The sequence below is a fragment of the Epargyreus clarus genome, unplaced genomic scaffold (genome assembly GCF_041222505.1).
Source record: "Epargyreus clarus isolate Ecla_fem2 unplaced genomic scaffold, WU_Ecla_fem_2.2 ptg000029l, whole genome shotgun sequence".
In the NCBI taxonomy this organism is placed as follows: domain Eukaryota; kingdom Metazoa; phylum Arthropoda; class Insecta; order Lepidoptera; family Hesperiidae; genus Epargyreus; species Epargyreus clarus.
This window is the reverse complement of record NW_027332235.1, coordinates 6,891,849-6,913,361: the sequence shown is the minus strand read 5'-3', so window position 1 is coordinate 6,913,361 and position 21,513 is coordinate 6,891,849. Positions and strand designations below refer to the sequence as shown.

General features: G+C 34.3%; 2 pseudogenes; both read right to left on the bottom strand.

Moving 5' to 3' along the window:
* Window positions 1–4,120: 4,120 nt before the first annotated feature.
* On the bottom strand, window positions 4,121–5,473 carry LOC140754539 (uncharacterized; annotated as a pseudogene).
* Window positions 5,474–14,250: 8,777 nt separating this feature from the next.
* Window positions 14,251–20,865, bottom strand: LOC140754538 (uncharacterized; annotated as a pseudogene).
* Window positions 20,866–21,513: the final 648 nt, after the last annotated feature.

The window sequence follows — 21,513 nt, the reverse complement described above, 5'->3', positions numbered from 1 at the left end:
CGATTTTTGTTATTCTAGCATGCTCTGCTGGCACTTTAGTGTGAGTTCTGGGATTGGTTATGTATTTAAATTGTAGCTATGTTACTAGTCTATATAAAACCGATGAGTTCCCGCCATCTGGTTACGTGCACATGGTTGAAAAAAAATATTTGTCGAAAATCCATCCGATTTTTGCTATTCTAGTATGCTCTGCTGGCATTTTAGTGTTAGTTCTGGGATTGGGTATATTTTTAAATTGTAGCTATGTTACTAGTCTATATAAAACCGATGAGTTCCCGCCATCTGGTTACGTGGAAATAATTTAAATAAAATATTTGTCGAAAATCCATCAGATTTTTAATATTCTAGTATGCTCTGCTGGCACTTTAGTGTGAGTTCTGGGATTGGTTATATTTTTAAATTGTAGCTATGTTACTAGTCTATATAAAACCGATGAGTTCCCGCCATCTGGTTACGTGCACATGGTTGAAAAAAAATATTTGTCGAAAATCCATCCGATTTTTGCTATTCTAGTATGCTCTGCTGGCATTTTAGTGTTAGTTCTGGGATTGGGTATATTTTTAAATTGTAGCTATTGATACTAGTCTATATAAAACCGATGAGTTCCCGCCATCTGGTTACGTGCACATGGTTGAAAAAAAATATTTGTCGAAAATCCATCCGATTTTTGCTATTCTAGTATGCTCTGCTGGCATTTTAGTGTTAGTTCTGGGATTGGGTATATTTTTAAATTGTAGCTATGTTACTAGTCTATATAAAACCGATGAGTTCCCGCCATCTGGTTACGTGGAAATAATTTAAATAAAATATTTGTCGAAAATCCATCCGATTTTTAATATTCTAGTATGCTCTGCTGGCACTTTAGTGTGAGTTCTGGGATTGGTTATATATTTAAATTGTACCTATGTTACTAGTCTATATAAAACCGATGAGTTCCCGCCATCTGGTTACGTGGAAATAATTTAAATAAAATACTTGTCGAAAATCAATCCGATTTTTGTTATTCTAGTATGCTCTGCTGGCACTTTAGTGTGAGTTCTGGGATTGGTTATATTTTTAAATTGTAGCTTTGTTACTAGTGTATATAAAACCGATGAGTTCCCGCCATCTGGTTACGTGGAAATAATTTAAATAAAATATTTGTCGAAAATCCATCCGATTTTTGTTATTCTAGCATGCTCTGCTGGCACTTTAGTGTGAGTTCTGGGATTGGTTATGTATTTAAATTGTAGCTATGTTACTAGTCTATATAAAACCGATGAGTTCCCGCCATCTGGTTACGTGGAAATAATTTAAATAAAATATTTGTCGAAAATCCATCCGATTTTTAATATTCTAGTATGCTCTGCTGGCACTTTAGTGTGAGTTCTGGGATTGGTTATATTTTTAAATTGTAGCTATGTTACTAGTCTATATAAAACCGATGAGTTCCCGCCATCTGGTTACGTGGAAATAATTAAAATAAAATATTTGTTGAAAATCCACCCGATTTTTATTATTCTAGCATGCTCTGCTGGCACTTTAGTGTGAGTTCTGGGATTGGTTATGTATTTAAATTGTAGCTATGCTACTAGTCTATATAAAACCGATGAGTTCCCGCCATCTGGTTACGTGGAAATAATTTAAATAAAATATTTGTCGAAAATCCATCCGATTTTTGTTATTCTAGTATGCTCTGCTGGCATTTTAGTGTCAGATCTGGGATTGGTTATATTTTTAAATTGTAGCTATGCTACTAGTGTATATAAAACCGATGAGTTCCCGCCACCTGGTTACGTGGAAATAATTTAAATAAAATGTTTGTCGAAAATCCATCCGATTTTTGTTATTCTAGCATGCTCTGCTGGCACTTTAGTGTGAGTTCTGGGATTGGTTATGTATTTAAATTGTAGCTATGTTACTAGTCTATATAAAACCGATGAGTTCCCGCCATCTGGTTATGTGGAAATAATTTAAATAAAATATTTGTCGAAAATCCATCCGATTTTAAATATTCTAGTATGCTCTGCTGGCATTTTAGTGTTAGTTCTGGGATTGGGTATATTTTTAAATTGTAGCTATGTTACTAGTCTATATAAAACCGATGAGTTCCCGCCATCTGGTTACGTGGAAATAATTTAAATAAAATATTTGTCGAAAATTCATCCGATTTTTGTTATTCTAGTATGCTCTGCTGGCATTTTAGTGTCAGATCTGGGATTGGTTATATTTTTAAATTGTAGCTATGCTACTAGTGTATATAAAACCGATGAGTTCCTGCCATCTGGTTACGTGGAAATAATTTGAATAAAATATTTGTCGAAAATCCATCCGATTTTTGTTATTCTAGCATGCTCTGCTGGCACTTTAGTGTGAGTTCTGGGATTGGTTATGTATTTAAATTGTAGCTATGTTACTAGTCTATATAAAACCGATGAGTTCCCGCCATCTGGTTATGTGGAAATAGTTTAAATAAAATATTTGTCGAAAATCCATCCGATTTTTAATATTCTAGTATTCTCTGCTGGCATTTTAGTGTTAGTGCTGGGATTGGGTATATTTTTAAATTGTAGCTATGTTACTAGTCTATATAAAACCGATGAGTTCCCGCCATCTGGTTACGTGGAAATAATTTAAATAAAATATTTGTCGAAAATCCATCCGATTTTTAATATTCTAGTATGCTCTGCTGGCACTTTAGTGTGAGTTCTGGGATTGGTTATATATTTAAATTGTACCTATGTTACTAGTGTATATAAAACCGATGAGTTCCTTCCCCCTGGTTACGTAAAAATAATATTAAAAGAGTTTTGTCGAAAATCTTTCCGATTTGTACTATTCTAGTATGCTGTGCTGGCACTTTAGTGTGAGTTCCTGGGACAGATACTATATAAATGTATCATTTTATTACTAGGCTTTGCAAAATCGTCGAGTTTCCGCTTTTAAATAACCTTTTTGCACATTTTTTTTGGTTAAATTGTTGTCAGTTTATTTTATCAATATTTTTTTTTTTATGTTTATTTCGCGAGAACTATCACTGAAAACTATTAGGAACTCCAGATATTAGCTAATTACACTAATCAATAGCTTTTTTTTCAATTTTCTAGAAAATGCTCTGCTGTGTGAAGTTAGCAGAGCATTATTTCATTCTGCTTTATCTCCGTGAAATCGCCAGAACTATTCCTGAAAACTATCAGGAACTATAGAACTCATGTGCATGCGAATAGAACTCTCATTTTTTAGTGCTCTGCTGGCAAATGCTGTGCTAGTTTCACGGACACAATGTCTATTGATCTATTGTGTAGCTGTGGTTTAGGTATAGTAAGCAACTGATTATACAATAAAGTTAGGCTGAAAGGCAAATAGCCAAGGCTGTAAAACACCATTTAAAAAAATACATATAGTAAGCGACAAGCGTGGATGCCATTGCCTCATTGCTGATTGCTGTCAATGTTGTGGTTGTCATAAGATAAGAATAACGTAAAATTAAAATCCAATTTTCATTTCATTATGACCTTTATAATCAAAGAAAGTGAATTATCAGTGAATAAAAAGAAAATACACATTTCTTCTAAAAATATAAGTTACGCCAATGATTGAATTAAACTTATAACTGGTAAGTAAACGTGGTAATTAACTTAGTATACTACAATTTATAAGAAATATGTATGGCCTAACTCCGAAACTATACAAAATAAGTTAAGGTTTCGTTAAACGGAGAGAAATCATCTAGTCTTCGAACTTTTGTAATAGTTGTTCGTAATGTTACAGAATTGGTGAATCATTTTTTTTTCACAAACTGTCGCTATTTGTTTCAAATTTGGGCTTTGTTCCAGTTGGTACTGGAAAATTTGCTTCAATTTTGTATAAGAGGTATTCCTATCTGTCTTTGGTAAGAAGTTGGTGTTTCTTTTTTTCATTTTTATGGTCTGGTTTTCTCAAGGGGCTCTCGTTTCATTTAAGTTATCTAAATGCCTGGTCAGTTCCATATGACAGTATGTCATCTTGCATTTCTGGGATCCGTTCAACTCTTCTTGTGGATTAAAAGCAAATATCCCAGTAGCACAAATTCTTTCTCTTTTCTTTATATTTTATCTATAATACATTAGTTTTGGTAAAAAATTTGAAATACGTCGCCATTTTAAGGGGTTGTGACAGGTTGGGGAGAGCAGTCATACGCTCTCCAATAGTCTGTGTGAATGGTAGTGCCGACTTCCACATTCTTTAAAATTAGTGGCACCAAAACCTCAGCCGAGCGAACATTGTCTGGGCACACCTCCAACCTTAGATCTTCGGATCCATCCTCGATCATACCGAGAACCCAATGGCCCTCAATATGGAGTCCTATAACAAACAAAAAAAAATTATAAACACAGGTTCAGTTATGAGTCAAAGGAGCTGTTTCTGGGTGGTATAAAAAAAAAAACACGATGGCTAACCTAACCAAATGAAGTCAGGTTGAGCCAACTAATACTTTGTTATTTATTTCCTAAGAATTATATACATTTTCTATAACACATAATATGTGAAATATTACCTCGATTGTATTTTCTTTTGCCAAATTTTGACTCGTCAATCTGGACAATTTTTCCGGGGCCACCAATCTTACCAATTGCTTCATTTTTGTCAATTTGGTATATAACAATTGTCTCCCAAAAATAATTATACCAATCACATATGGTGACTCGGCTCAGGCATCTTTCAAAATTTTTTCTTGTAGGGATCTTCATTTATTATTTGATTGTAGCTCCATTTTCTCGAAAATGCATACATTAGATAGAAAACATGAACCAAATCAATTTTAATATTTTCAAAAAATGTACCATTGTTACGTGGTATTTTTGATTTGGTTTTACAATTGCCTTTGGTGCAACACAAAGAATCAAATGACCTGTTGGTCGATTTGGCTATTTTCATCGGAGTGCGATGTGTTCTACATAATTTTTCGGAGAGCACTAATCCATTCTCTTCGGCGAATGCTACACATTGCTCATTAGTGCCCAATTTTTTTATGACTCTCGCCAAATTCCACATCTTAAGCACCTCTTCTGTGTAGAGATGTCGACCGATAAAAGGCCCGTCGTCGTCGAAAACATCCTCCAAAGCTGCCGAAGCTCCACCCAACCCCGAACTCGTAGACGGTCCCGGTTCTGGGTGTTCACTTCCACTACTTCCAGACGCCATTGCAAGCTGCGATAGCGTTGAGTCAGTATCCAAAAATGAGTGAGCCAAGGTCGAACAGTAAAGCAATCCAAACAGAATCCAAAAACGTAGCCAAGATGTATAAAAAACACAAATCGATATGGAAGAACACATTCACTTAGACTCGAAAGCAAAGGAATGACGCACAGATTTGACAACTTAACTGTCAAAATTATATTTAAGATGGCTGCTTGCGTTTCGTATTACGCTTTTTCACATAAAACTTGAAAATTACGTTTGAAAAACAGTTCGAAAGCATACAAATTACGTTTCGTTTTGCACAATAGCAATAGCAAATAAATTTTTTTGAAATTTTTAAAAAAATATTTAGATGCAACTCCGGTAGCAAAAATTTATTTTGGGGGATCAAGAATAATTCCCTTAAGGTCCCTACACCACCAATACCTTTAAATTCAGGCGACTTGTTTTAAAATCCAACCCTTAGTTTTTATTAAGTCAACAATTTAGAGAAATGCATTTTGTTAAGTGACATTTGATGAAGTTTTCAAGTTTATATTTGTTTAAAATTTGTCATCTAGGTGTTCTTAAAGGTGCAAAAATGACATATCAAGTTTGGGTGAAGTGTGTCGATATTAGAGGAATGAAAGCAAATTTTATGTTATTTTCTACACATTTATAAACCAAGATAAGTTGTCACAAATTAACACATTGATGCCTGAAGTCTTTTGTGCTCATGGAATAATTGTTTTCTCAAAATGATTGTTTATGAGCTGCATGAAGTAAGAGCCTCAAAATAAATATTACGACTTACTTCATGCAGTTTGTTTCAGAAAGGTGTGTAACAAAGCAGTCCACTAAGAAAATCTGTAAATTATGTTTTTTTAACTAAGGTTTTCCTTTATTTCCACTGACGCTCAGTCCAAATAACTTTTAAGCGCTACATTTGTGGTTAAAAGTGGTTTTAATTCATTGGAATAAAGGACATTACTCTAAATTTTAGAGTCATGCACATCTAAGACGTTGCTCAGACTTCACAGTATAAAATATGACTTTTTTTAATGAATAAAATTTGCTTTCAAATGGAATATAAATTTTTGAAAGTATATTTTATTTCATATGTTGCTCCAACTCAGTCTATTTTCTTTTTTGTAAAGATGTTTGCACTTGGAGAAAACACACATTCATTTTCGGTTGATGTTGGTTAAACTCTCTTTAATGTCTTTTTATAGACTTTCCACATCATGGGTCCGATATTACTTTAATTAAAACCAGAACTCATTACTTTTTTTTGGTAATAGTAGATGCTGTCTTCTCACAGACATATCTATTCTTCTGGAATATTTGTCACAAATCCTGCCTGGCACACCTTTTATCATTTAATACTGAGCATGAGCCCTCACTTTGTGACATATTTGCATAACTTATTGCTGTCAGTTCTTCGCACTATTGATACTATGTGTAACTTATATATTTATTATACACGTATATACGTATTATACACAGAGGGTTCGACACATCATAATGTCATAGCACAAGGAATCCCTTGTGTGGGATTGTGAGTGTAGAAAGAGTTTATTTTTTAATTTATTATTAATGCAATCCAATTCCATCACTCTTTTTACATTGACTGAATTCAAATGATTGAGAAGTAACAATTCTAATATAATGTAGTTCATTCCAAATGCTGTTTTGCTGCTGTTACCTGGTCATTTTTTTCTAAAATTTAATTTGTTTTATCAAGAATGTCTTGATAGTGTTGAAAACATAAATATATAATATGCATCAGCTTGTGTTGATATCAAAACATCAATCAAGCTTATGCACAGGCCTTTAACTCTAGTACAGTTATGAAGTCTTACTTTTCTACCTCTAAAGGCAAAAATAAAAATCTGGAAGAGTATGTTGTGTAATCTAGGTGCACCGTTTGGTCATTTTTGTAACAACATTGTAACAGTAATGACATCCAAACAAAAATCAAAACAAACACTATTAAAGAATTACATTGACACAAATTAGTCATTTTCATCACCAGTTTGATTTGGGAGAACATCTTCTTCATTTTAGATTTCTTTCACATTACACAAATGTTCGGCATATATAATATATCCCTATTTCTTTATTATATCTCAATGTCTTCGTAACACAAAAGTAACAATCACTTTCATGAATACTAGGTGCTCTACATAGCATTGGTGAACCAAATGAAAGGTTTTTTTTCTTTGTTTTAATGTTTACTATGATCTGTCACACCTCTGGACAATGAATAGTAGGTTGTTTGGGGTTTAACATGACATGCTCGGTATGTGACTTGTGTCACATCCTACTTTACTATCCATTAATACACAGCTTTACTTAAATATGTCTTGGTCCCAAATGAAAGGTGAACGTTTTCTCCTGTTGCCCATTGGAGTAAAATGATACTACAGCTTTCGCAAAACACATGAGGCTCCCACTTTATATCTTGATTTTGCAACAGGAAATCCAAAATAATAAAAATTGCACTTTTTAACAACTCTACAATGGGTGTTCTCTTTTTTTTAAATATAAATTGTCGACAAACATAACAAACGATCAGAACTCTGTTCAAACATTCTATTCGACATTTTAAATTTATCCGAAACAAAGTAATCGTCGTTTGAAGCGAAAGAATAAACAATAAACTCGTTACCATATTAGGTAGTAAAAAGAACATTTTACTGCAAGTTATAATAGATGCAGTGGGGTGCGAAATAAACTATCTTGAACTGAAGTAAGTACTTTAATTTAGAACTAATTTTATATATAAAAGAAAATTAAATGTTTACTTCTTAATTTTATTTTGTATCTACCCATTATACTATCTATTAAATCGACACCTCCCATGTGGCGGTTATACTCATTCACGATATTTGGCCGATCAATAGTCACGTATCTTTTAGTTACTTTATCATACCTTGAGACTTGTGTCTTGGGCAGCTCACCAACAAAACTGGATGCAAGCGTGACCACCTTGTTGTCTTTCCAAGCCCCTGTAGATATATCTATATCCCCAACACTGCCCACGTATTCAACGGAATAGCCGCGCTCTTTTTTCATGATTTCTTTATCCGTGGGTAGTTTACAGTCCGGTATATGGTTTCTCCGTATACTTACCAAACTAATAATACCTTGTTTTGCAAGATATTATATGAGTGGCAAGGGTGTAAAATAATTATCAGAATATAATCTGTAACATTGGTTACGCGGTATTTCGCGTGAAAGCCGGACGACTACATTCGATGAGGCTCCTAAGTCTGGCTCATTAGGTCCAGTTACATTTTCTGCCCCCTGTTTCGGGTTCAAACCTATAAGCGAAACCGCTTACGCCACACAATACATATATTTTGTATCTCCATTTATGAAGCTTTTTCGGATTAAACCTTTTAAAATTTTGTCTGGCTTTGGTGGAGCAAATTTGCTCATCAACACACAGGTAATTTTCAAAAGGCACACTCAAAAATATTTCATTTAGTTTTGTCACAATTATTATTGGTCGAATCTTGAATAATCGGTCGTGATTAGCATGGTTGCGAGAGATATTTTTCGTATTGTCGTTAAAATGGATAAATTGTCTGATCTTTTCAAATTTGTTTACCGGCATTGTATCTCTAACTAGTGGAGTTCCTATATTGGCATTCCAATGTTTGGTATTCCTGGGCAGTTGCACTAAAGACATGATATATACTATTCCGATAAATTGCTGTATATCTGTTATAGTGACCCGAAAAGTCATGCTGGTATCTTTCTGGTTTGGTTGGTGATATATTCAAACAATTATTGGGGGAAATAATGTTAGGAAAAACTGTATAGGTGTGTCAAGTTCTAAAAATTCTGATGGTAAGGTTTCATTACCGATAAAACGAGTTTGTTGTTCATTCACTTCTAAATTATTATTTCTCCATCGTATTCAATTTTTGTCTAGCTTGACGGCGTACTGAGGGTCCGGGCCGAGGGTTTGTTAAATCAGTGGGTAGGCGTTGGGAAGTGTCTTCAATATGCTTTAAGTTATCAATGATATTATCAGTAGTAGGGATTCACCGGTTCTGGGGCACTGATTCCCCCCCCCCCTCTCCTGGGCTTCCCCGCCCCCCGCCGCCCTGTTTGCCACGATCGAGGGGCGAGCCCGGCTAAAATAAAAAAATGTTTGGTGTCTAAATGGGGGTTTCCGACCACGCCCGATCGATTGCACGCATTTATTTTACGCTATCTCCTTTGCTTACGAAGTTAGCTTTTATGAATAACGACCTCTAATTCATTATCTATTCACCTCCTTATCTCATTAAGCTCGCGCTATGTCCATATAACAATACGTACCTTACTTATCTAATCACCACTCGCTGTCCTCACAACATAATAGGGTCATTATCACTGTGTCGGTAATGATCGGGGTATGCGCATGGTAATGCAATAAAAAATCTTCGTATTGACATTGTTTATTATTTCCAAAACAACCTTTTGAACAATTGCGATACTACAATATCGTTTATCAATTTATCCTCACAAAACAGGCTTAAAAAATCTCTGAGTGTATTTCCATAATACATGTAATGCAAGTATGTAAGACTATATTCTCCACAAACTGAAGACCAATCAAGTTGTATTCTATATCTATTAAAATCCCAATGCTTTGCGTTCCTTCTGAAAAAGGCTTTGTGATGGCCTGTTGGTGGTCGACCGTATGAATCAAAATATCCACCGATGCCATTTCTGTTTATGTACATGCCTACCCAGTGAGAGCCTGGTTCACTGTCAGGGTCCAAATTACTTATCAAGTACATTGGAGTCTTAACGTATAGCGGTAATCGGTTTGCCGCATAGACATTGTTTTTCAAGCTACAATGAATTTTACTTAAATGCTTCTGAATCTCGATTGTATCCATTGTGCATGCCTACTTGTCGATACCTCTGATAGGTACAATACACTATTTACAAATGCAGAGCAAAATTATCCAAACCTTATATTTAAAGGGACGCAATATGGTTTAACTCGAATGAAAGACTTCAAATAGGTATAATATATTACATTTATTAGGCTTTTACTTACATCTAAGTATAGAAATTTATCTTAACTACTGTAGTCGACCGTTACATTTCATTCGGTTAGAGTTGATTCAAACCGAACTTCTACCCTTACACTGCCATGCTTTATAAGATTCCAATGAGTCATGGAATTTGATGACAAATGATGTCAAACGCTAATAGGCAGTAACCTTTTGCATATTGCTCCCTAGATATTCCATTACCTTCATTTATAAAATGTATACAAGTCCCCGAAAATAAAGTGTGATAGGCTACAGTAAAAATATTATTCTCGAATGATGGTTGCAATGCTTTTGAAGGTATTTGTTGGCCATCAATATATAAACTGCATGCTATATTTTGCATTTCGGCATCCAGTCTAGACATGGGACTGTCTAACATTGTTTGTTGATTAATTTTTTCTATTATACCTGGATCTATAAGTAACATTTTCTTAGCGTGTTCCATGTTCATGTTAGGGTATTTACTAGTGCACTCAGAACTGAACCTAATATTATTGGTAAAAATGATCCCCCCTTTTGAATTATAATATTTTTACGGACTTTGTTTGTAGTTTTACGCACCAGTTGTCGAAGTAAGTGTTTGTATTTCTTTAATTTATTCTTCTCATTTTCTTGGAGATGTACTTTCCTTGTAAAACGTTATAGATACATTCACAAATACAATTTATCTCTTGTTCGTTGCAGGACTTTAAGAGTGCTTTTTGGTATTTTGGTTTAAGAATATGAAGAGCTTCTAAAAAAATTTTATGTGTCTTTAAGGTTCGAGACATTATTAATAAATGACGGAAATTTCTTGTTGCTTTGCATATTTAAACCCCTTTGTAGGTAAGTATACAGTACAGTAACAGTCAGAATGGAATATTTTTGTTATTAATCTACATATATCTCTAGTATTTTGTTTTAAATCTATCATTAAATATCCATGAGGTTCTTTCGTTGCATCTTTATAAGAATCTTCCATGAATTTAGTATTTTCAGGTGATACTTGTCTCGCTAAGTGTCGAATCTGTGTTTTATCACGTGGATTTTTAAAATATATTATATAACTCGAGTTTAAGAAAATATCCCTCTGACCTCTACCTTGATGAAACAAATTTTGAGTTATATAAAACACACTCAAATTTCTATGATGACTTCCTTTTGTAAAAATGTCAACGATGCGGCCATCCAATTCTCTCATAAGATCATCGATGATAACAAGCTGGGGACCTTTCTCATCAAACATACTAAGATCTGGCATACCTTGATGGTAATTAACAAGTTTCAAGTTGTATAAAGGTTGCATTTCATCAAAACACCATGTAACTTGATCGAAACTTGTACTACAAATATCTTTTACATATTTCAAGAAGTTTGTAACGAATTGTGACTTTCCACATCCACTTGGACCAGCAACTATTGCAGTAAAGGGATGAATGTAATGAAACATTTTTAAAACAAGTTGACTGTACAACGTTTTATTTAACAATGAACATAATTTAAAGAACCATACACATTTATAATAATCAAGTATAATTTGTCTTAAAACTAGAACACATACATTAAATGGTTTACAGGAACAAACATTGAAATACATTACCAAACTAACAATTATAAACTAGACGTACACATTTATAAACACAATTAAGATAATATATAATTCAAAGAATTACATTAAACATATTTGTAAGTAAACCAATATTTCACCGTTGTTATCTAAGTTTGTAATGACCCAAAGCTAATGTGTCAATACCATTAGGCAAAATATGCCTCTTAGTGTCGCTGTATGATAAACTTTTTTTATTTATTTTTTGTGTATAAATTTTATGTTTGATTGATTTAAATCTTAACATTGCTCCGAATTGAATATTTTTCTCGAAAAGACATGCCTTATAGTTATGCATTTGCATATTTTTTGTAACACTTTTATTAACGCCTTTAGCCTTTGCAACAAATTTGTTTTCAACATCTATTGCATACATTTTAGATCTTAGACCCACAAATTCTCTAAATATTTTTCCATTATTTTCGTCTTTGAAAAAACCTATTTTCTTTTGTTAACTTGTGGATTGACCCGTAAATATTGTCAGATGGATAATCAGAAGAATCGAAATGCATCTTAAGGTCATGTTTTATATCTTCATAAAAGTTGTTTGTAAATATTTGGTAAATTAAACTGTCTGTATCCGTATACAATAATTTATTTTTGTTTTGAAACTTAAAGAGTCATGTAGTTGTAATGGAAATCATACATAAGGGGCTTTGAAATATCTAAAATGCAAAATCCTAAATATATTGTTTTATTATAATTAAGTTTACACTTTAGCATTTGTACTGCCACTAGGTCTGATGTGAATATACTTAATTTTTTAAAATCTGGCCTTGCAATGTAGTCGTTGACACCTAAAATTTTACCTCTATTTTCCCAATGTGTTAACAACTTAACATTTACTCTTTTTTCTATATTCTCCATAGTTTTTCCAAATACTGAATTATTCATTAGTTTATAGAAATCTTTTTCAAAAACAGACTTTTTTAATGTTCGCATGTTTGTGTTTAAATCTATATATTTCTCTAACCGAGGACTTTGTTTAAACTTCAGTATCCTGTGTATTTTAGTTACCTTCATTCCCATACTAAGACATTGTTTAAGGTTTTTGTAATGTATTTTATATTTAATTTTATCGTTTAGATTTGAAATTAATTTTATATCTTTTGAATTACCAATGCATATATTTTCAGGACATAGTGGTAAGTCAGAATGCAAGTCGTGGAGATCATCAGGATATTTTTTAAATCAACTTCCAAAATGTAACCAATATTTGATGTATCGGATACATTGAAGTTTGTTTCAGGGTTTACCCATTCAATGTCTCCAGTGGGTAGATATTGAGACATAGCCCAACCATACAAATTATTAGCATCCAAGTATATTAAATATGATTGAGGTTCATTTTTATTGTAATCTTCCATGAATTGATTGTTTGCTTTTGCATAACGATTGCTGCATTGAAATACACCACCTCTGATACCGGCCTTAAAAAATGCTATTTGTTCGTAATCCATCAATAGATCTAATTCAATTTTTGTATACTTCAACATTGCATCCCAACTTAACCCTGGAGCAGTGTAGTAGTGAGCGGGATCTAACCCATAAGTCTTAATACAAAGCTCTCTGAAGTTTTCAAAAATGTCAGTCAAGAGCAATACATCAGTTTTAAGATATAAGTTTGAGTAATCTAACATATTTTGACAACGAAAATGTTTCCAAATTTCATTTGCATGATTATAATCATCATCGGAGACATTTGAATCTGTTAACGAGCTATAGAACTCACTTTGAGTTGGAAGTGACTTGAGTTTTAATGAATCATAAGAAGTCATGAATTCGTAGGGATAAATTCCTTTTCTCCTTAATTTGGTAAAGTCGTCATTGCAAGGGAAGTTTCTTTTTAAATCATGAAATTGTTCATCACTAAGATTTTTAGCTAACTGATCTAGACTGCAAGATAAAAATTTGTATGAATCTACAAATCTTAGACTTATCTGATTATTATTTACTGTTAATGTTTTTGAAAAAGAAATGTACCTTTTTCTCTTTATATTGCGGAATTATTTTTACTTCTCCGTCGACAAAATTTAGGGCATGAACAATAAAATGTGCATCATAATGGCTCAGATTATGTAGGAATACTGGAATATAACGCGGAGTCTTAAATTTTTTTAAACAGATTTCATGAACTACACCTCTAATAGTGCCAGTATGAAAGTCAAAATCAAAATGTTCATCTTCATTCAAATTCGTTTCACATACATGACAAATTTTAGATTCCGATAATAAATTATTTTCATCATCACTAGATAAAGGCTTAGGCCTCATTTGAAAAATATTTTTTGTACATATTAATTTTAAATCTTCATATAAACGTTTCATAAACTCTGTTGCGCAATCTGGCCCACTATATGTTTCGAATTTTGATAAAGTATCATCATACGAACATTTTATATAATAACCGAAACTATACACATCATACTCTTGAATATTTTCTGTGTAAGACCTAGACGGATCATTAGTTCATACATTTATTGGTTTCTAAAACTGCTTCAAAGTCAGCATATGTAACAAAGGGTAATTTTAGTTTGTTGTTAAAATTCTCAAATTTTATTTTATTATTTGCCGCTGGTTTTCCGAACCAGTCTTTCAATGTTTTAGTACCATCTGGTATATTGGTTTTAATATGAGCGCAATCATTTTCCTGATGATCATCTAATCGCTGTTGAGTTGGAAAATGTAATAAACATCCATCACATAAGAAAATTGCATGCTCTTGGTTAGAAATTTGTTTACTCACCAATCGCGACACATTTTTGATATAACAAAAATGAGCATTTAAACCTTTCTTAAGGTATAACAAATTTATATGTACACTTTTACGAAATTTAGTCATTACTAATGGTCCAATTACATCATGATTTTTTTTCTCCCGTTTATATTCTAGTCCAAATATGTTAATACTTATATTATTCAATTTTTCAATTTTTGGTACATCCGAAAGCTTTACTGGAAATGAGATGCCATTGAAGTTTAGTTTGTTTGAATGCATGCTGTACGATGAAACTCTATTACTTTTACTAGTAGTAGGATATAAGGCGGAAAGCAATGCCCATTTAAAACACATATTGCCAGCGTTTTGCACATTAATTACGGCTTTTCTTACTTTAATGTCATGAGGTAGGTCTATATACGAAGTGCCACGTAGTGGGTTGAATTTATTTATATTCATTTCTAAATGTTTGATTTGCGTTAAACTCCAACCGCTATCTTTTTTCTCGAATGAACTGATTTTATTTGATAACGTCTCAATTAATGATGAAAAAAAAAATATTTAAGTCGTCACCTTGAGAAACAGTATAATTACATGTTTGAAAATCGAATGTGTTTGTAAGATCTTTGGTTTGCTGTGTAAAATTTGCATGTAGTATAAAATTGATTTTAAAAAAAATTGTGCATTTTAATGGACTCTTCGATCAATGAGCAAATATTATCTTTTATTGAAGTAAAAAATAATTCGGGCGTTTTAAGTGTATCTACTGATTCATTTAATTTACTTTTGATTCTGTATGAAATTATTCGCTGACCGAAAGCTGATTCGATTACTGAAACAGTAGCTTGAGTACTATGAGATTTAAAAATATTATTTTTGTGAATGTTACTTTTTATGTGGTTGGCAAAATATCTTTTACTTTTACAAGTCGTTGACAAACATCACACATAACCTTTCCATTGTCTGTGAGGTTGATATCAGATGACGTTGAAGCACCTTCATTAACTTTATCCTCTTGGCCTTCGGACTGTCGATGTCATAGCTGCTTCTCTTCATTGCACCTCCGACTTGTTGGGGTTGACTAGTTCAAGATTTAAATAATCTATATATATATAAGAGATTTCCACGTATATAGTCACTCATCACGATATCTCAGGAACCATTAGAGCTAAAGACTTGAAATTTGGTAGGAATATTCTTTTCACCGAGTAGAGGTCAGCTAAGAACGGATTTTACGAAATTCCACCCCCAAGAGGGGTTGCGGGGGTGTTAATTAAAAAAAATCACATTTTAAAACTACAGCTCTTATAGGTATGAAACTTAGTCAGGATATTATTTTTGGCATGTTTGAATTTACTAAAAACTAATTTTATGATATTCCACCCCCAGAATTGAAAATTAAAAAAAAAATTATCTTCCAATCTATCGCTTTTAAAACTCTGAAACTTGACCAAAAAATTTTATGAAATATAGCTTCATTTTATAATGTAGAAGATGCGCACTAAGAACGGATTTTTTGATATTCCACCGTTAAGGGGGTTAAATGGGGGTTGGAAGTTAATATGAAAGTCCGTCAGTTTTAAAGCAAACTAGATGAAAATTGGTATTTAGCTTTCTGATTTAAAGTAATAAAAATCTAATCTAAGGGTTTTTCCAAAATCAACCCTAAAGGTGGTTAAATAGGGGTTGACAGGTTATTTTAAATTTTGCCATTTTGGAAGCCAGCACTATGAAAGTTAGCCATTGCTTTGCTGGTTAGATATAAAATAACTTTAGTTCTACCGTTTTTGGAAAATCAAGCCCTATGTGGGTTAAATAAGGGTTGTAAGTTTGTATGAGAGTCCCCCAGTTTTGATGTAAACTGTATAAAAATCGGTATCTGGGTTTCGATAGAAAATAATTAATCATCTATTTCATTGTTTTTGGAAAATCATCCCTTAAGTTCGTTAAATGGGGGTTGGAATTTTATTTCAAACTCCGTTAATTCGGAAGCAAGGACTATAAAAACTTGCATTTGGCTTTCCTGTTAGAAATAATAGAACCTTTTAACACCATTTATGGAAAATCTACCCTCAAGAGGGTAAAATAGGGGTTGTAAGTTTGTATGAAAGTCCTCCAGTTTTAATGTAAACTGTATAAAAATCGGTATTTGGGTTTTCGATAGAAAATAATTAAACACCTATACCATTATTTTTGGAAAATCATCCCTTAAGGTCGTTAAATGGGGATTGGAATTTTATTTCAAACTCCGTTAATTCGGGAGCGACCACTATGAAAAATTATCATTACAATCAATGAAGCATCTGAGTCACGGTTTTTTTTAGATTTTTAGATCAACCCTTAAGACTGCTATAGAAGGGTGTATGCATTATGCTTTTCTGTTTACACATCTGTTTCAGCATTTTAGCAACTCAACAATCAACCACCATTAGGGTACTATTTTTTTTATACTATAGAAGTAGAAGACGAGCATGCAGTCCACCTGATGGTAAGTGGCTACTGCCGCCCATGGACATCTGTAATCAGCCCCAGATAGGATTAGATATTCCTACCTGAGGTCAGCCACAGATGCGCCGTTACCCCTGAGGACTAAGTTGAAACGCCCGGAAAAGTCTGTCTCCCTTACCACACCCTTAAAAACGGAACACAGCAGCGCCTAACACTGCTGTTATTAGGTAGAAATAGGTGTGGCGGTGGTGCCGCCGGAGTCGAACCACAAAGGGTTCTACCACCTTTAGAAACCTATAAGTAAAGGAAGATTCTTTAAAAACCGTTGTTGAAGTTACTTCCTTTGGCGTGTCTGGAAAAAGAACAGAGTGCAGAGAGGTTTAGTGTAGGGTGAAATTCCGCAGGCCATCGTAACATATATTTTTAACATGGGAATGTATTACGCGTGTTGAAGTGCACATCGACGGTTTTTTAGGGTTCCGTACATAAAGGATAAAAACGGAACTCTATTACTAAGACTTCCCTGTCTGTCCGTCTGTCCGTGTGTCACAGGGCTCTATCTCTGGAACCGTAATAGATAGACATTTGAAATTCTTACAGAGGATGCATAACGGTGGCCGCTATAACAACAAATACTAAAAATAAAAAAGTTGAAAACAAAAAGGGGTCCCTATACAACAAACTGCTATTCGATATTTTTCCAACTAACTTTTAAACCGTTAGAGGTAGACAGTTGAAATTTTCACAAAATGTGTAAATAAAAATTTTAGTTGTACGGAATGCTCAAGGTGCGGGTTGGACTTGCACTTGGTAAATTATTAGTAACGCGCAGACCCGCGGGCCACAAGGAAAAGTCGCGGACCATACACCACCCGTGGGTGTCGGCTTGCCGACCGCAGGTGTTGAATTAGCTTTCAGAAATTTGATGATAAAGTATTTATTGATACATATGTACATAGGAATGTTTTTGAAATTCTACTAAGGAGGTAAAAGAAGTGTTATATGTATATATACGGGAATCTTTTAGGTTCGAAGTTAGAAACGTAAAATTTCAGATAACGTCTATTCAGACAAATACACGACAACGTGGACGGGTGCAAATTTCATATATGATAATGCGTAATTTTGGTATACTGATTAGGTACATCGCAACTACTTTGGACACACTGCGTGCCAACATTTTGTCCTGCCGTGGGGTATGGTTGTGGTTATGCGTGGATTAGTGATGGTTATGTGATAGACACATAGACCTTGGATTAACATTTTTGGGCTAGAACAGGGCTACAGTATCCCCTGCCTGTCGTACGAGACTAAAGGGGGACTTCGGGAGTTGCGGGCGGCAAGAATGGGAGCTCTAACCGCCCAGCCAGCTACCCTGGAAAGAACCACTGTATGTAAGGCCGCATTTAACATGGACGGTTCCTATGGAATAGAGTAAATAATAATTATTGTATCCTACATGAAACTTATATTTTAAAGAAAGTTTCATTACAGTCCACTAATTAGAATTTTAGTGTATGTTTCTGAAGAAAGCTTGACCAATTTAGTTACACAGTGAAGAAAAAAAGCTTTTATTAATTAAATATTAATGCTATTTTATCGTTAAAATTGTTAAAGGTACAAATTTACGATTACAGTTACGAGTATTTGTCTGTTATATCATATTTTTTTTACGCGGGCGAAGCCGCGGGTTCTGCTAGTGTAATATAGAAAGAAATGCATGTAGAAAAAAAAATATACATACTTAGTAGGATTTTCAAGCAAGCAGGAAGTCTGAAGCGATTCTTTATCGTGTTGACTACTTTGATTTATGATTGCACTTTCGACTTGTCTGCATATATCGATGAGTTCATTGTCATGTGAAAAAAATAATTAGCATGACAATCAACCCTCACTTAATAGTTATTATACTATAAATAAATATTTTAAAAGTATGATTAGGTCATTAACTAATTATTTATTGTTAAATGAGTATTTCTTACTACTCTCTGTTTTCGAAATATCTGTGCACATTTTGTATATAACATTATTCATTTCTTTATATGTTGAACTGTTATATTACACTGTTTATATTACACTCGTCTGTGTAATATTTGATTCTTATGTTTCCAATGTTGAGACTGTGGTACGTTGGATAATTTATTTAAATCATAAATATCTATTTTTATTAAATGTGACGAATGTGCTTCATCATCTCTGTTAGTAGTTATATACACTGTTCCACCATCTCGTTGAGCTCTAGATACGGCTGATGAAAGTCTTCTATTTTTTGTCTTTGGCAATTCGAATATTGAGCCCAAGTTATCATTCGAATTATTTCTTCAATTATCATTCGAATTATTTCGAATTCAAAAATAGCGCACAAACGAGTGCGTTGACCTACTATTTTTTTATAATTTAATAATAGTATTTGAGTTACAAATTGATATATCAATCACTACTCTAGGTCTATTACTTTAAAAGTTATTGTTAACCGAACAGACCCCTTCGCTCGCAGGCGCACGCGTACCTCGTTCGATGACTATGAAGCAGGTAACACAATGTTTAGTTTTTTTTTTTCGGTCGGTTCAAATACTTTAGTTTATAAGTTCAGTGATGAAATAAAACAAAAATTACAATGTTTAATACCAATTTACTTTAATAATAAATTATAGCAAATGCTCAATATGACCGCCCCTATTTGTAATACAAGCAGTCGCTCTAAGCGCTACGTGTGCTGTTGCTCTCCTAACCATACTTGGATTCTCCCGTATTTCATTGCCTACCATTACAATCCTATTCCATAACTCTTCTCGTGTGTTTACCGGTTCGAAATACACTCGTTGTTTCATGTGACCCCAAAGAAAAAATCTAATGGTGTCAAATCTGGAGAACGCGGCGGCCAAGCAACTGGTCCTCCTCGACCAATCCACTGCGTGTGATGAGCATTTAAATACTCGCAATAATCAATCTCCCCTGGTCCAAAAGATCTTCACAAAGCTCGACTATTATCCAGGTTTATCTAGATTTGGGATTTGAGGATCCTGGCCACAATAAACTTTGTATTTCCAGACATATCCATCATCAGTTGTGGCTTTATAAATTTTAAGTCCGTACTTGTGTGTTTTGTTTAGATTATACTGACGAATCAGCAGCCGCCCTTGAAAGGGAACCATTGATTCATCCACAACAACGCAGTCTGTTGGTGTAAGAAGTTTTCGACAGTTTCGCATCACGATGTCTATAACTGGTTGGACTTTATACAAGCGATCATTGGCGTCTCTTTCAGCTGTGTTGTCAACAAAATGCCAGCAGCGCAAAATTGCTACAAACCGATTATAGGACATGTTTATGTGGTGCAACAGCGGATGATAAAAAATAGGATCTTTTTTCCAGTAACATTCTAATGTAGGGAATCTGATTATACCAGTCAGCAAGTAAGTGCCCAAAAACTTTTCCATTTCTTCCTTGTTTACCGGTTTCCAGCGATTCATACGACCTCCAGAATTAGAAGCGGTAAAGATCGGCATTATGCCGGTCTTTATCGTTTCCATATGCCGATCTTTACCTTGGAGGCTATCCAAGCACAAGAGGAACTTCGCCACTTTGAGATAAGTTTTATTTCAACAAATGTAACTTAAATGGGAAAATGCCATCCATCCGTCCATCAGCCTTTTGAGGTCCACTGCGGGACATAGGCCTCCACTAATTGGCTCCACTCCACCCGGTCCCGTACCTTTTGAAGCCAGCGGTTTCCCGCCGTCTTCCTCAGGTCATCACCGGTCCACCTGGTCGGGGGGCGGCCTGGACTTCTTTTGCCTACACGTGGTCGCCACTCGAGGACCTTTCTTCCCTCCGAACGGCCCATTCCACTTCAGCCTGCTAATTTTGAGAGCTATGTCGGTAAGGTTGGTTCTTCTACGGATCATCATTTCGAATCATGTCTCGTAGCGAAATACCAAGCATAGCTCTCTCCATAGCCCCCTGAGCGACTCTGAGCTTTCGGAGAACAGAGCAAGGCAACGTCGTTAAATATTTAAATGCTACATTGTATAATTTTGGGAACTGTATTTTTGTAATCTAACCACACCTCTAATGGATTTTCGTTAAGTCTACTAACTGGAGTCCTGAAATAAAGCGATAACTCATCTGATAGACGTTCTTCGGTTTTATTTGTTTTCCAATTCCGTTGGACCAGTTTATGGTGATCATTCCAGAGGCCGACAGATTAAATTTTACAGATTCCGTAGCACTATACAATTCATTCTGCTGTTTATTTTAAATCATATCTTTGATTTTACTAATGGCAATTGCGCAGGCCAGCGGATCTTCAAAATGAAGTTTTTTGAATCTCGGGTCCAATATTGTAGCAATATCTAATGATCTAATATCGGTAAGAGTGCGTTTATGAACCTCCTTGATTAAAGGTTCTTCAATAATTAGGTGTTTTAGTTTTGATACCATGCAGTGCACTACGACGACTTACGTACGTCATCAACGGGATCCTGCACTGCCGTGTGAAAGCGGCGTAATGGAAGTGCTCCCAGTAGTCGTGGGTCACAACGTCTTTTGCGTATATT